At 35.7% G+C, this 15,000-nt stretch overlaps 1 protein-coding gene across 1 annotated transcript in view; it reads left to right on the forward strand.

Moving 5' to 3' along the window:
* Window positions 1-14,886: 14,886 nt before the first annotated feature.
* The window catches only part of LOC104868217 (ATP-dependent translocase ABCB1), a 301,331-nt gene continuing 301,217 nt past the window's right edge, over window positions 14,887-15,000 (forward strand). Inside the window, exon 1 of the mRNA XM_010632884.3 lies at window positions 14,887-14,940. The gene's annotated coding sequence lies outside the window, so the exon portion shown is untranslated. The remainder of the gene's footprint in view (window positions 14,941-15,000) is intronic.

Here is a 15,000-nt window from a genome sequence, read left to right on the forward strand (position 1 = left end):
ATCCATGAGCAAGTGAAATCTTTTTGTTTTCTAATGTCTTCTTCCACATCTTTCTTGAGTGTTTTAAAAAATTTCATTGTAGAGGTCTTTCAGCCTCTTGGTTAGGTTGATTCCAAGGCATTTTATTTTATTATATTTTATTTTTTGAATGTTTTGTTTAATGAGTTATTTTCCTGATTTCCTTCTTGGCAAACCTGTTATTGGTGTTTAGAAAAAGTACTGATTTTGTATTTTAAAACTTTGCTGAATTTATTAGATCTTAGAGACTACTGTGCATTTTTAAGCTTATTCTTCTATGTAAAAGAGTCATATCATCTGCAAATAGTAATAATTTGACTTCTTCCTTCCAGTGTGTATCCTTTTTATTTCTTTCTCTTGCCTAATTGCTCTGGCAGGAGTTTCAAGCACCATATAGAGCAACAATAGTGAAAATGGACACCCTGGTCTCATTTTTAGTTTTGGTGGAAATGCTTTCAGGTTTCCCCTGTTCATTATGATATTGGCTTAGGTTTTGTCACATATGATGATTATCCATTTAAGGAAATATCCTTCTATACCTATTTCTTCAGGGTTTTTGTTGTTGTTGTTGCTATGAAGGGATGTTGAGTTTTGTTGAAGGCATTTTCTGTATCGATTGAGATGCTCATGTGGTTTTTATCCTTGGTTCTACATTTGTAATGTATTATAGTTATTTATTTGGGTCTGTTGAACCATCCTTGCATCCCTGGGATGAAACCAACTTGATCATGGTGTATGACCTTTCTAATTTGTTGAGTACTGTTTTCAAGAATTTTATTGAGAATTTTTGCAATCTGTCATCATCAAGTACGTTGGTCTGTACTTTTATATTTTAATTGAATCTTTTTGCAGTTTTGATATTAAGATAATGCTAGCTTTACAGAAAAATCATTGGGAGCATTCTTTCCCTCTGTATTTTATGGAAAAGTATAAGGAACATTGCCATTAGTTCTTTAATGATTTGCTAAATTTCAGTAGTAAATTTATTGATTCTTGGACTTTCCTTAGTTGGAAGTTTTTATTACTCCAATCTCATTGTTTGTAATTATCTGTTTAGTTTTTAAAAATATTTTCTTGGTTTTATTTTGGTAGGTAATGTGTGTCTAAGAATTTTCCATTTTCAGATTTTCCAATTTGTTAGAACGTAAGTTTTCAAAATAATGTTTAATAATCCTGTGGATTTCATTGGTATATGTTGTAATTTTGCATTTTTATCTCTGACTTATTAATTTAGGTCTTTTTTCTCTTTTGGTAAATTTGGGTAAGGATTTATCAAACTTGTACATCTTTTAAAACAATTGGCTCTTGATTCATTGATCCTTTGTATTGTTCTTTTCATCTGTATTTCATAAACTTTTGCTTTGATCTTTATTATTTCTTTTCTTCTGGACTTGGATTTGGTTTGTTCTTGTTTTCTAAGATCTTGAATGCATCATTATATTATTTATTTGGGCTTATTCTATTTTTCTGATGTAGTCATTCATAGGCATAAAATTCTGTCTTAGTGCTGCTTCAGTGTATCCCACAGATCCAGATATGTTGTTTTTATTATCATTTGAGTTTTTACAGTATAATTTATTTATATAATTTAGAGCACCTCATTTTGAGCAGATCAGGAAATATGCATAGCCACTCAGGATTAACCCTTCAGGATCCTGTTTCATTTTGTCTTTGCACTCTAAATTTATAACTTCATCCTAAAGCCACAAAATTAGGATACCAGTGCTCCTTCACTGTCATGGAAATCAGTCAAGAAAATGTCCAGGAATACATAGAACTCTGCAATCTGGACACCTCAACTGAAGTTAATTTCCATTTTCCTAAACTGGTAGCAGTTATTAGAGACTCTATGTGCACGCACACACACACACACACACACACACACACACAACTCACAAAAACTGTAACATCTTGCTAATACTGTATATCATTGCCAATACTGTCATGTCTCGAGGATATCTGTAATACCATGTCATCCAGAATGCATCTTTGAAATCTGTTTGTGAAATAATTCAAGCACATACTGGTTCATTAATAATAGCAGGCCTAATTTTACTTTTGAGCATTACAACCGCTGGCTGTAATTCCAAACAGGGTGTTCTGACTATTTCCTGATCGTGAATTGCTTTCCTTTGCACATCAATGGAGATAATATTAAAGTCCTTTACAATAACAAAACGACCCAGTTCAATTATTCACTCTCTCAAATGCAAATATAGCTGCATTTAGCATTACCTTATATGATTTATTGAAGGAAATATTCAAAAATAGAAATACAGACTCAAAGAAATGAAACATGATGGTTCTGCCTTTAAGTAGTATGCTACCTTAACTTCTCTGCTTTTTAAATGTGTTTTGGAACATGAAGAAGCAGTAAAAGATTAAAGATGTAGATTTCGGAGTTCAAATTTCTATATGTGACCCTGGATTTAAATTTCTATTCTGTCACAGAATCTTACTTTTATCTTATTTAAAGTGAAGATAATGTGCTTGCTTTGGCAACATAGATACTAAGGTGAAGATAATGATAGCCTCACTTTAAACTGTCAGGATTAAATGAGACAATTAGTGAAGACACTTGCCTTAGAGCTCAATAAATAATACTAATTGTTTCTATTTTCTTTCATGACACTTAGTAGAATCTCCTTTTGGAGCAAGGATTAACTCAGATCTCTTTGTGTCTACAATGCTCAGCACAATTGGTCAATCAGTATTTGTTAAATTTGTTGGTATGAAAGTCTTAGCTCTGGACTAATCAAGCCATCTGAGCACACTAGGGAAAATTTATAATGTATTTCATGTGGCATCAGATTTCCAAGAAGGAGGAGTATGTGGAGGCTGGCTGGGAATTTAGCTCAGTGGCACCGCACCTGCCTGGCAAGTGCAAGGTCCTGAGTTCCATCCTGGGCACCAAAAAAACCCCCAAAAAAACAAAAACACAAAAAAACAAAAAAGGAGTATTGGAGGCAAAAATAGTGGAACTTCTAGTACTGATCACATATCTGGATTATACCAGAATCTAAGAAATTCCCACCTTATACAATATCTTTAATTAAAGGGGATTGTCAAAAAGGGTTATTTTATGTGTACATAATAAAAATAATCTATATATTCATAATTTTTACATTCAGAAAATTATAAATCAAAAGTAATTTCTTTGTGAACTTCCATTTCCTGATTCTTTAATTTGCAACTTATACACCGTACTAAAAATCAAATCTGGGTAATCAAAGTAGTTGGACTTCCCTGCTCCAAGCATTTAAAATTTATTAACATGCTTAATTTCTTCATGGTTTCAAAGGATAGGAATTTTTCTGAGAATATCAGAATGAAAGCAGCAATAGTATTTGCCAGGTGAGACTCTACAATATTATTCTAAAATGTGAAATGAAGCTTGAAGAAAGGTAAGTTCCCAGAAGGCTATAGTCGGAGAAAAAGCAAGATGATTAGTGATATTAATTCCATCATTTCTTCATGCAGTAAATATTTACTGAGTTCCTATTGTGCTTTAGCTGTTGGGAGACAGAAATTAACAGAACAGAGATGACCCTCACAAAGCTCATAACTAAATAAGAAAGGTTTTTTGTTTTGTTTTGTTTTGTTTTGTTTTTTGGTACTGGGCATCAAACTTGGGACCTTGTGCTTGTAAAGCAGATGGAGGCACCACTGAGCTAAATCCCCGGCCCAAGAAAGATTTTTTAAAATTAGCAAAAATTGCAATTGTGATTTATAATGGGAGAGAGAAGTACAAAATACCGTGTACATTACTGTCAAAGAGATCAAAGTTTATCATGAAGCATAGGGAACATTTATTTACCTGAGGAAGTAACCTTAAGTTTGAAGAATGAACCCATCTTAGCCAGTCAGTGGGTGATGTTTTTGTATTTGTGTATGCATGTTTGTGTTAGGTAGTTGACAGGGTTGAGAGAGGATAGAGGATAACATCTATAGAGTAGTCAACAGAAACATTACACAGCAAAGCTCTAAGTAGCTGGCAAAAAGAGTTCTCACTGAAGCAGGAAGGGGAGAAGGGGCTTGAAGTCAGGCAAATCCAAAGCAAATCACAGAGAGTTTGGGAATGGAACCTGAGATCAGCTGGAAGCCATTTCATCTTATTGAGGGGCATGAGAAGGTCTTATATACATTTTACAAATTACTTTGGCTCATGCTTACAGAGTGAATTAGAAAAGAACTAGAGTGGATGTGGAATAAGTAATTATAAAACACTTCAAGAAGATTAAGAGAGGATATTGGTTATAGTGAACTGAACAAGGTTATTGTCTTTGTTGAGAAGAATACGGATTCAAATTGGATATACAGGGTAAGAGAGAAAGAGGTGCTAAGGATGACTCTTTCCCTTCCCCAGGTTTCTGAAACCACATAGATGGTGTTTTTCTCGAACTTGTTTGAGGAAAGAGAAGTCAAGTTGGCTTGTGTTAGAGCAGTATTCATTGTGAGGTATTTTAAGCCATCTAGTTGGCAATTTCCACAACATACAGTTTGTGATGTATTGTCTTAAATAGGAACAAAGGTAAAGATAATGGAGAATGAGGAAAATTTGAGTATGGTTTAAGACTCCTTAAGTAGCTGGGCATGGCGGCACATGCCTGTAATACCAGCACTTGGAGTCTGAGTCAGGAGGATCGCTGTGAGTTCGAGACCAGCCTGGGCTACATAGTGAGTTCCAGGTCAGTCTCAACTACATAGCGAGACCCTGTCTCAAAAAACAAACAAACAGGGCTGGGGATTTGGCTCAGTGGTGCTACCACCTGCCTTGCAAATGCAAGGGCCTGAGTTCGATCCCTGGCACCAAAATAAATAAAAAACAAACAAACAAACAAAGATACTCCTTAAGTACTATTTGATTGTGATATACATGAATACAGCAAAATAAAAAGAACAAAGCTAAACATGATACCAGAATATCAACTGTAATCTAAAGTTACTTCCTAGATAAGAACACTGCAGAATGACTTGGCAATTAATAGAAACACAGTAACTACGAGGTCATGGCATACTATTTCAAACAATAGAGACAATGCAACCAAATATTTAACAGAATGCCTCATTGGAAAGGATTAACCCAAGAGAAAACAACAAAAAGATAAGAATCAGAATTCATTCAAGTCTCAAGGAAAGGACACACAGAGTTTTGCAAGTCTTTTTACACCTCTAGGGTTAGCACTGTCTCATTTTCTATGTATTAATATTACTTTAAAGCCGGGGATTTAGCTCAGTGGTTCCACCATCAGCCTCACAAGTGCAAGGTCCTGAGTTCGATCCCCGTACAAAAAAAAATATATTATAGGCAATTTTATTATTAAATACAAGAAAAATGCAACTTGGAAAGAGCAATTTTTTTTTTTTTTTTTTTTTTACCATTTCAAGTATTGTACATAAGAATAGACCTCAAGCCTCAGTTGGTCAGCCTTGGAATCCTAGATATTCAGGCTACAGAGGCAAATAGATAGACTGCCATTCCAGCACATCTGCCCTTCTAATGGACCCTGAAGAGTAGTAACTAAAATAAGCTGTGTGGCTTGTTCAAAGGTAAAAATAAAATCAAGAGGAGAGAAACTTGATGTGAAGCTGAAGAAAGAAGCTACAGAACAGCATTGCTCCAGACCCTCCAACGCATATGCTCTGCAAGTCAATCTGAAGTCCTCACCATTAGGATCCCTCTGTCAATACGATCAGAAGAACAGTAAGCTCTGTGCCAGGAAACCTATATTATTAACTTGGCCCTCTTTATAATTGACTTGTGGCTTTTAGCATTTCAGAGATTAAGTATAATAAAGGAAGTACATTAGATGATCTCTGTTCTCTCTTACAAGCCCAAACATCTGTTGCACTAGAGAGAAACACTAGAGGACAAGACTTATCCTATAGTGGAAACCATAATAAAGAAATAACTTTAAAAACACTAATACTGAAGGATCTTCCAGATCTTAATTCAACACTCCAAACTTTCCTTAGCTCTATCCTGTCTTGGCTCAAATGTAATTTCCTTGATGATGTCCGCCCTGACCATACTATTTAAAATTGTAATCTTTGCCTGCCAGAAACTCCCAGTTCTTTTCCTGTTTCATTTCTCCCTACCTCACTTTCTACTTTTTAACATACTAAAATCACTATGTTTTTGTTCATTTTGTTACCCTCACCATCAAATATAAATTCTACCTGAACAGAGACTTTTGTTTTGCTAATAATATATACCATGTACCTAGCATAGCATATAATATCCCAAGATGGTTACTTAATGTTAATGAATGAATTCCTCATACAAATTTAGGATGTCATATTCCTTAACTTTAGTAACAGTTGTAAAATCAGATATAACCAATTTCTCACTGATCTATTAGAACAATTTTTCTTACTTATGGAAGCATATTTTAAATAGAGATGTCCTTTGAAATAAAAACAAACCCTTTTATAAAGATAAGGCAGAGAACATTACCTCATTGAATTCATTTGACCTTGTTCCCAGGAGAGAGTTCAGTTGAGTTAATACAAGTTCAAAGTTGGTGAATCATAAAGCAACTTAAAAAACTAAACAGGAACTTACACTTCAAATGAACTCTAAGTGAAAAACCTTTAAGATAATATTGTTATTTTTATCAGGCATTTCTTAGTGAACAGCTTGCTGTTCTTCTGATCATATTGACAGAGGGATACTAATGGTGAGGATTTCAGATTGGCTTGTAGAGGGTATGAAGGTAAAAGGTTTTGCTAAAAAGCAAGAGAATGACTAAATAGATATATACCAAGATTACTTCATTCAAGTACTTATTGAACATAACAGATATTTTTCTTTGGTAATAATCTTCAGAACAAATTTACTAAGCACACAAGAAAATTAGGCTCATTTTTTATAGTCATATTTTAGTTTATATTAAAACTTCATTAGTCACTCATTAATCTATTGATAACATTAACAATAACACCACAAATAAAGCTTCAGAATTTAGATGTTCTCATACTAGGCTGCTTTGCATTCTCTGTGTCATTTTATAAATGAGGAATTATGGTTGCAGAGAGAATGAGTAATTGTTCTGAAGGGGCAGATTTGTTTTAAAAATAAAAATAAAAAAGAATACCTAGAACAGAAACTCAATTGGTTTGATACTGAAGTACATGTTCTCAATTGTGATGCTAGCATTTCTCTTAGCTCTAAAACATCCTTAAAATGCAAAATTTGCTACTATTGAGGGCATTCAAACCACATTTCTGTAAACTATGAAGACAATTTTCTTAAAAACTCCAAACTACTTTATTTCTTGGTTCATAGTTTCCTTAAATATTTACTCTAAAATGGATAGTGATCATGTACATGGATAAATTGTTTTCTTTATTAAAAAAACCCTAAAATAATCACCCTGTTATGCTGATATTATCCTAATTATTTTCACTACTGAACACATGCAGAAACAGCCTGAGGGGTTTTCATCGTCATACCATTAACATCTAGCGAGTGCCTGCCACAGAGGGCTCAATCATAATCTTAAGAATACAAGGACGAAATAATCCCCCCCACTAAACTGAGTCCAGCTTTATTTGCTTGAATATATTTTAACATACATTAAATAATACTGCTAATGGAATTTTCCCTAACTCCACTCACCAGACAGAAAGTGAGCATGTACTCTCTGGAATACACTTTGTACACACACAGTATGAAAATGAGATAGGATTTCTACTCTTACAGAATTTAAACTCCTCAAGGGTATGGCAATCAAGGGCTCAATTAAGCTTCTCTTTATTTTCTTCCTCAAGTAGAAATCTATGGTGATGAGTAAAGAAAAGTACCTCAAGGCCTATGATCATCTTGATTACTCTTTAAGATTGATATGAAATCAGCAAATATAAAAAGTGTATTCAAGTTGCATGGGCGGTTGACAGCCAAACAGCTAGAATTCAGTCATTTCAGTATATCATGTATTTTCTTACCAGTTTAAGATAATCTCTGTCTCTACTTTTATTTTTCTTCCTTTCTCTCTTTTCTTAGAGGTATGAGAAACTTTTGAAGAAATATAAAATTGTGGTATTCTCAATGTTGGTTGTTTTAGCAGTTAACTGTGGCATTCCTAAAATGAGAACATTTGTGCCTTAATAAACAGCAAACCCAACAGAGAGGTAGCCAACAATATAACCAATAGCCGAGGTACCCTGCCTGATCCTAATGCTTAGTAAAAATCATTTCATTTTGCTTTGTCAACTTTTAAGTTAGGAAATTTTTAAAATACAGAAAAGTTTAAACTTCTATCATTAAATAATAACCACTCTTAAATTTTTGATATATTTATTTTTAGTAGTGTAGAAACTGACTTTATAATAATATTATGCTGTTATAATTTTCACCTGCCCCTTTTCTTGCATATTAACATAGGTGTTTTATAATATTATACAAACTTTGTAGCCAAATTTTACATTACTACCTTTCTTAAGAGAATGTATCATACTCAGCCATACATAAGTGTTAAGTACTTAGATTACTTCTTACTTTTCACTTTATAAAATAAAGCAGCAATGAACTCTATGTGCCTCAGTTTTTAAAATCTTTAAGGTAGCGTTCCTAAAATGTAATTAATGAGTCAAACATATTTAAGGTATATACAGCCACATTGTTTCTGTTATTCACTTTACTAATTTTCAACTCCAACTTGTTTTACTTGAATCTTTTCGGCACTTGATAGTCTCATTTCCAAAATATCCTTGCCGATTTCATGTATATTTCTTTGTAGCTAACAAGAATATTCTAGTATGTTACTACTGGTTCCTTTTTTAAAATATGAACTACCTATCTTCATCTTTTACCCAGTTCTATTTGAGCCTTTCAGTTCTTATTCATTCATGACCCCTGTATAAATTAAAAATATAAATCCATAGTAATTATTGTAATAATATTGTTTGTTGTATTTGCCTCTGAATTTACTCAAGATAATTTTCGTGTTCATTTTTGTAGTTTTAATAAGATCATCCTTTACAATTGTTTCCATACCACTGTTTATTTTTAGTACTCCTCACTAGCCCTTTCCTGTCATTATAGTTTTACTCTCAAGTACTTAATTCTTATTCACATCTTGGTGTTCTGTTGACCATCCGTATTACGATATCCATTAACATCAGGCTTTCTACAGAACAGTTTTCAAATCCTATCTTATTTACTTTTAGAAACACCCTAGCAGCATACTGTTATTGTCTCCATTTTGACAATACAGAAATTAAGGTTTCTGAGGCCAAGGAACTTATCCAAAGGTCTTCAGGTGGCCACTGATCAAGCTGGAATTCAAATCCTCCTGAGCCACCACTTCAGTCTCATCTTTCCTTTGATCTTATCCCTTTGTCTTCTCACCTTAATTTTGTCATTTTTATCATCTAAAAAATCTTGTGCTACTATGGTAGGTTTATCTTATTTAGGTACCGGGGTTCAAACTCGGGTCCTTTCGCTTGCAAAGCAGGTGGCAGAACACAGTAGATTTATCTTAATACAAGACCTTGACTTATGCCACGGGTTGATTCTCTTACAGAGCTTTGAAGGCAGTACTAGAGGCTGGAAGAGGAGATGGTTGGGGTGTGACAGAACCTTTGCAGCACCACAAACATAAATGAGCTGGTTAACCTACGAGTTAATTTCAATAAAACTGCCTATGGCAGACTCTCAGCTCATAACATTTTCAACAAGCATTTATTGAATCTCTATTTTTGTAAGTCACAAAGAATAGAAGAAATTCATCATATAAAATGATAATAATAGCAAGTACCAAATGAGATGTATAGCTAGTGAGAAGTAGGATGGGAAGAGGGGCAGAAATCACTTCTGCCTAGAGCATATCAGTATTTCATTGAATTTTGAGTTAGAATAATTCACTTTTATCTGATCAATATTTCACCCAAATCATGGCTGCTGCAGTACTGACTAAATGGTGGCAAGATAAACGTCTTTGGAAGTTTGGACTTTTAAAGCAGGATTTTGTTATTGCAAACGGATGCAATACAATATGAGTTTGACTATAGTCATTCATTGTCCCCTGTCGTTAAGACAATCATGTGTCTTTCACACCTAAAAATCAGTTACATATAAATGGGTGGATCCTTTGTTGACATGACTTTGTCTTGTTCTTTGCACTGAGTACATTGCTTGTTTCTATGACTCAGGCCAAGTAATTCATTGGAAAATTTATAAAATTTTATCAGTTCAGAGTAAAAAAATAAAATGGATATGATAAAGACTGGTTTAGATATCATTTATCATTAAAGCATCATGCCTGTTTAGAGCAAGTATAATTTACAGAAATTATACGAGTCATTTTTTTGGTCAAACATTAATTTTTACCAATATTCTGTTTAGTTTGCAAAAACCATCTTCTCATTACAAAAAATCAGTAACCTTACTGCAATCAACCCAATTTTACCAATGTCCTAAGACTTCTTAATCACTGCAATATTTTAAGTATTTAATTTTAAAATAGTTTGGTACTGTGTCTGTGCTTTATGTACACATATTAACTGGTCTCTGTATAGGAAACCCAATTAAAAGTTGATCACATTAAGCACTGCAAAATAAAGGCAACCGCTAAGCACCTTTAAATAAATACTCTATATGCAACAATTCCAATTATCAGAGATATCATTTAGTGACTGCCTTCTATAAAATACAGAAAAAAATACATTCACTGGCTTGTTTTTCACTTTGAAGTTACCCTCTTATCCAGAGTAAGGATTTTGAAGAAATAAAACCTTCAGTGCAAATGCACTTAGTTTTAGTTTGGGCCATTCTGTCCTTTCCCATTTTTCTTTCTTCCTTCTGAAATGTCTCCACACCTCCACATTATAATTACATTATTAAAAAGCATTAACTAATGGAAATGTGGATTTTGGTGAAGTAACTAAAAACTTCAGTTTCATTCTAAAATATGAATAACAGTAACAATCATCACTTCACACGGTCCTTATAAGGATAAATTAATTAATCTCTTTGAATCTCTTGGGAGGTGGATTTAGCTCAGTGGTTCCATTGCCTGCTTTGCAAGTGTAAGGACCCAAGTTTGATTCCCTGGTACCAAAAAGAAAAAAGAAAAAGCATTAACTACCTGCACTTTGTGCTTCAGATCAAGACATCATTTGAGTAATTTCAAATTGTGTATAGTTTTTCATGTAGAAAGAAAAGGGGTGTCTTGTGATCACAATTATCTTAAAGCATAATTATATTCAAATAACCTGACATGGCAAGCCTTACAAATTACAAAGCCACAATCTTGAAACGTAACAATTCAAAAGTTAAGCAAATGGGAAACATTGTAAGATGTGAACAGCTCTTCTTCTCATTAAGTGCTAAATATTACAATTTTGTTATTAATAAACACTTATAATAAAGGCATGAGGAACCTGGGATAGGCACTATTTGTTAGATTTTTGCAATTGGTTTTGTGTGAGGTAGGGTAGAAATCTGTGCTTCAGTACAACATAATGTTAATTGGATGGCAAAAAGTTTCAGAGAAAACAAAGCAGCTAGACGGACAACATTTCTGGAATCCCTATCATTTTGAAAAGGACTGTCCTAAATGCTATTTGAAAAACAAAACAAAACAAAACAAATCAACCACACAATTCTTAGGCTCTATCTGGGGGTACAGAAGTACTCCTGATAATCCGCAGTTTCCCAGAGGGTGGGGCATGATGCTTATTTATATATCACCACAGCTCTGCACAGTGTTTAGCATATGGCAGGCACTCCCTAAATATGTGAGTGGTGTTGGCAGAAAGAAAGCCCTGATTTACGGAGAAACATATCACTAAGCATAAGTTCAAATGCTTTAAAATGTACGCAGTATATAAAGTTAGAGCAATATTCTCTTAAGGTCTTTCTGCATTTTACACATAGTCCACATTTTGCTGAATCAGCCCGCTCAGCCCTTGCATTCACCCAACACTCTACTATGTGCCAGGCACTGTTTCTAGGCACTTGTGAACAAAAGAGCTGACATCTGAGTAAAGATCTTGAAATGAATGAAGACCTGAGTCAGTCTGTACAGCTAACGAAGGGAAGAGAGTTGCAGGCCCAGGTAATGGTTAAATGCCACGGGTCCAAGGTGGGTGTTCAGAGAACAGAAAGAAGGCTGCCGAGGCTGGAGCGGAATCAAGGCTGGAGAGAGTGACGGGGACGAAGTCAGGGATTAGGAGGCCCAGACTATGCAGAGACCTCCCCATAATCGGAAGGGTTTCGCATTTTGCTCTGAGGGAGGCAGGAAGCCAAGGGATAGTGACAGATTTTAGTCATTTTACTCTGAAGAAAATCCTGGTGAAAACAGGGAGGCTGACTCAAACATTGAGTCAAATATTGAGCTAACTGCTTACAGGCTGTGTGATTTTGGTGAAGTACTACAAACTTCAGTTTCATTCTAAAATGTGAACAGCAGTAACATTCATCACTTCACAAGGTCCTTATGAGGGTAAATTAAATAATCTCCTTGATCTCTTGGGAGGGTTACGTGACCAGTGCAGATATGCCCATCAACAGATGAGATAAAGGAAATGTGGCAATTATACACAAAGGAGCATACTATACCACAAAAAGGAATATGCTTGAGAAGTTGTAGGAAAATGGGTGCACCTTGAGACCATAATGTTACATGAAATCAGACATACAAGCTTAAATAGCACATGATTTCTCTTATTTGAGAAGCCCAAAGTATAAATAAATTAAAGAGCAAAATAGATAATAGGAAACAGGTAGATCCTTTGCAAATTCGAAGTGGACCCAGAGATGGAGTATGGGGAGGGGAGGATACACAAAAAGAATTCAGATGTGTCATGTACACAGGCCGACTGCCCACAGTCAGTGTAGTCACTATGTATCACAAATAGGAACTAAAGACAGTGGAAGAAAGGAATCTAGAGAGGGAAGGAGTAGAAAGGAAAGGGAAGAGAGGCGAATAAGAAGAGTTAAGATACATTATATATACCCTAACATGAAGATAAACACTAGGTACTGTACATATGTACTAGCAAAACTTTTAAATGTTAATTTTATTACTAGCACTATCACAACCGGCATATATAGGACAGGGTGTAGTGGAGACCCAGGCTGCATCACTGAGAGGATGCCAGCAAGTGAGGGAAATCACTACTGAGGGTGGAGGGCGGGAAGGCGCAGGCTGTGGAGACGCACACTTCACGGAGTAGAAACAGCTGCCTGAGTGAACCTGTGGGGCAGCTGTGGGGGGGTGAATTTCACTGGAGCTTGATGAAGCTGAGGAGAAACTACGGAGACCAGCCTGGCGAGAGTGGTAGGAGTGATGCAAGACGAATGTCTTAAAATAAGCCAAGGACGGCGGTGTGGAACTAGCAGAGGCAGGACTAGCCGTTGTGTTAGGTTTATCATATTTTATATTCATATTATCATGTCATTGGGACAAAGAAACTAAAAAGTTAATGGAATGCTTTATTTAAGACTTACTAAAAAATCTCTGGGCTATTGTGATGCTCAACCTGGATATGTCCCTGACAGAGATCTTCACTTGATGCCTACGACTTTAGAAATTATATGGCCAACATAATACAGTACCTTTAAAACCATGGCCAACTATTTTGCAGTCCATTCAGAAGGGTACATAAAATATACCAAGACTGCATAAACTATCGGTGGGATAATGGGATACAGTGGAAATAGAGCAGAAGGACAAATAGAAGCAAAAAGGAATGTGATTAAGGAGAAAGCTTATACATTTGCCCAGATGGGTCACAGGGAAACACTCTTAAGCAGTGAACCAACGCTGAAAACAATTAGAATCGATAGGAAAAAAAAAAAAAGGCATGTTAGAAAAAAGCTACGGTACAGCAAAGAATAAAAACGAGGCAATTAAAATTATGAGTAACAAAAAGAAAATTATGGTTTTGAAGTATTCTATTTTAAAAAACAGAGGCAATAACTTCACACCATGCTGTAAAAAATGAGGTTTCTCTTCTCAACGTTTGTAGCAAGCTGAAAGGCCAGAATATGTGAGAGTGATCATATTTACACTAGATGCAAGGAAGAACTATTTACTCTGTTTAAAAGAAGCATGAAAAGCTCTGATATTAATTTATACTGCTTTGTGAAGTAGAATTGTGAATTTTGAGTTTACTTTTGTTTCTTTTTAAGAATATAGGGGGTTAAGTGTTGAAATAAACAATACGAAAAATTACTACTAAAGTAATAAGCTAAAATATCTCTTTTAAAAATCTTAATGAAAGTAGTACTTTGAAATGCTCTGGGGGAACATGGACATTGATTTGACAACTAAACTTTAAAAATATCAGGCGCTCTTTTAAATAACAGTTCTAGCCTGAATTTCTCATTTACAGTAAAAATCTTCCTTTTAATTTCCTAATTACCCTAAAAATGCAGACATACACCTCAAAATACTGAAAAAAGACTCATGCATAGAAATTTCTCAGTGCGTTTTTGGAGGTGTTGATTAGGAAGATTTAAGTGCAGAACGGGCAGGTCCCATGTTGCGTTATGAGTGCATGGGATGTGATGGCACAGAACAGTTCCTTAGCCCCTGCAGACTCTGGACGCCACTGCACATCTACATGTGTACCCGTAAAGCCTGGAGACTTCCGTGGACAGGTCTAGACCTGAGTCCTGCTGATTCACGCACCCCTGGAAGAAGGGCCAAAGAAGCCAGGGCGCCCTGAAGCCCAGCCCCTCCACGAGTTCAGCAGTTCTGTCCGCAGTGGGGAAGCGGCCCCGCGAGACCACGCCCTCGGCCTCACCACGCCGGGTGTGACTTCTCTCACTCACCTCACTCGCAGGATACAAAAAGCCGGGCGCCTTCCCTCCCTGGCTGCTCTGAGTCAGGGTCGCTGCTGCCCGCTTCTGCCCGACCGGCCCTGCAGTCGCGCTCAGCCCCGAAGCCCGCGACTTTGGGGTCCCCGGAGGTAGGGCTCCGCGGTGCAGTCCGCGTGGAAGGAGGGCGTCCTGGACGGCGGGGCTGTGGA

Source organism: Fukomys damarensis, unplaced genomic scaffold (genome assembly GCF_012274545.1).
Source record: "Fukomys damarensis isolate Sample0158 unplaced genomic scaffold, DMR_v1.0_HiC HiC_scaffold_4, whole genome shotgun sequence".
Taxonomy (NCBI): domain Eukaryota; kingdom Metazoa; phylum Chordata; class Mammalia; order Rodentia; family Bathyergidae; genus Fukomys; species Fukomys damarensis.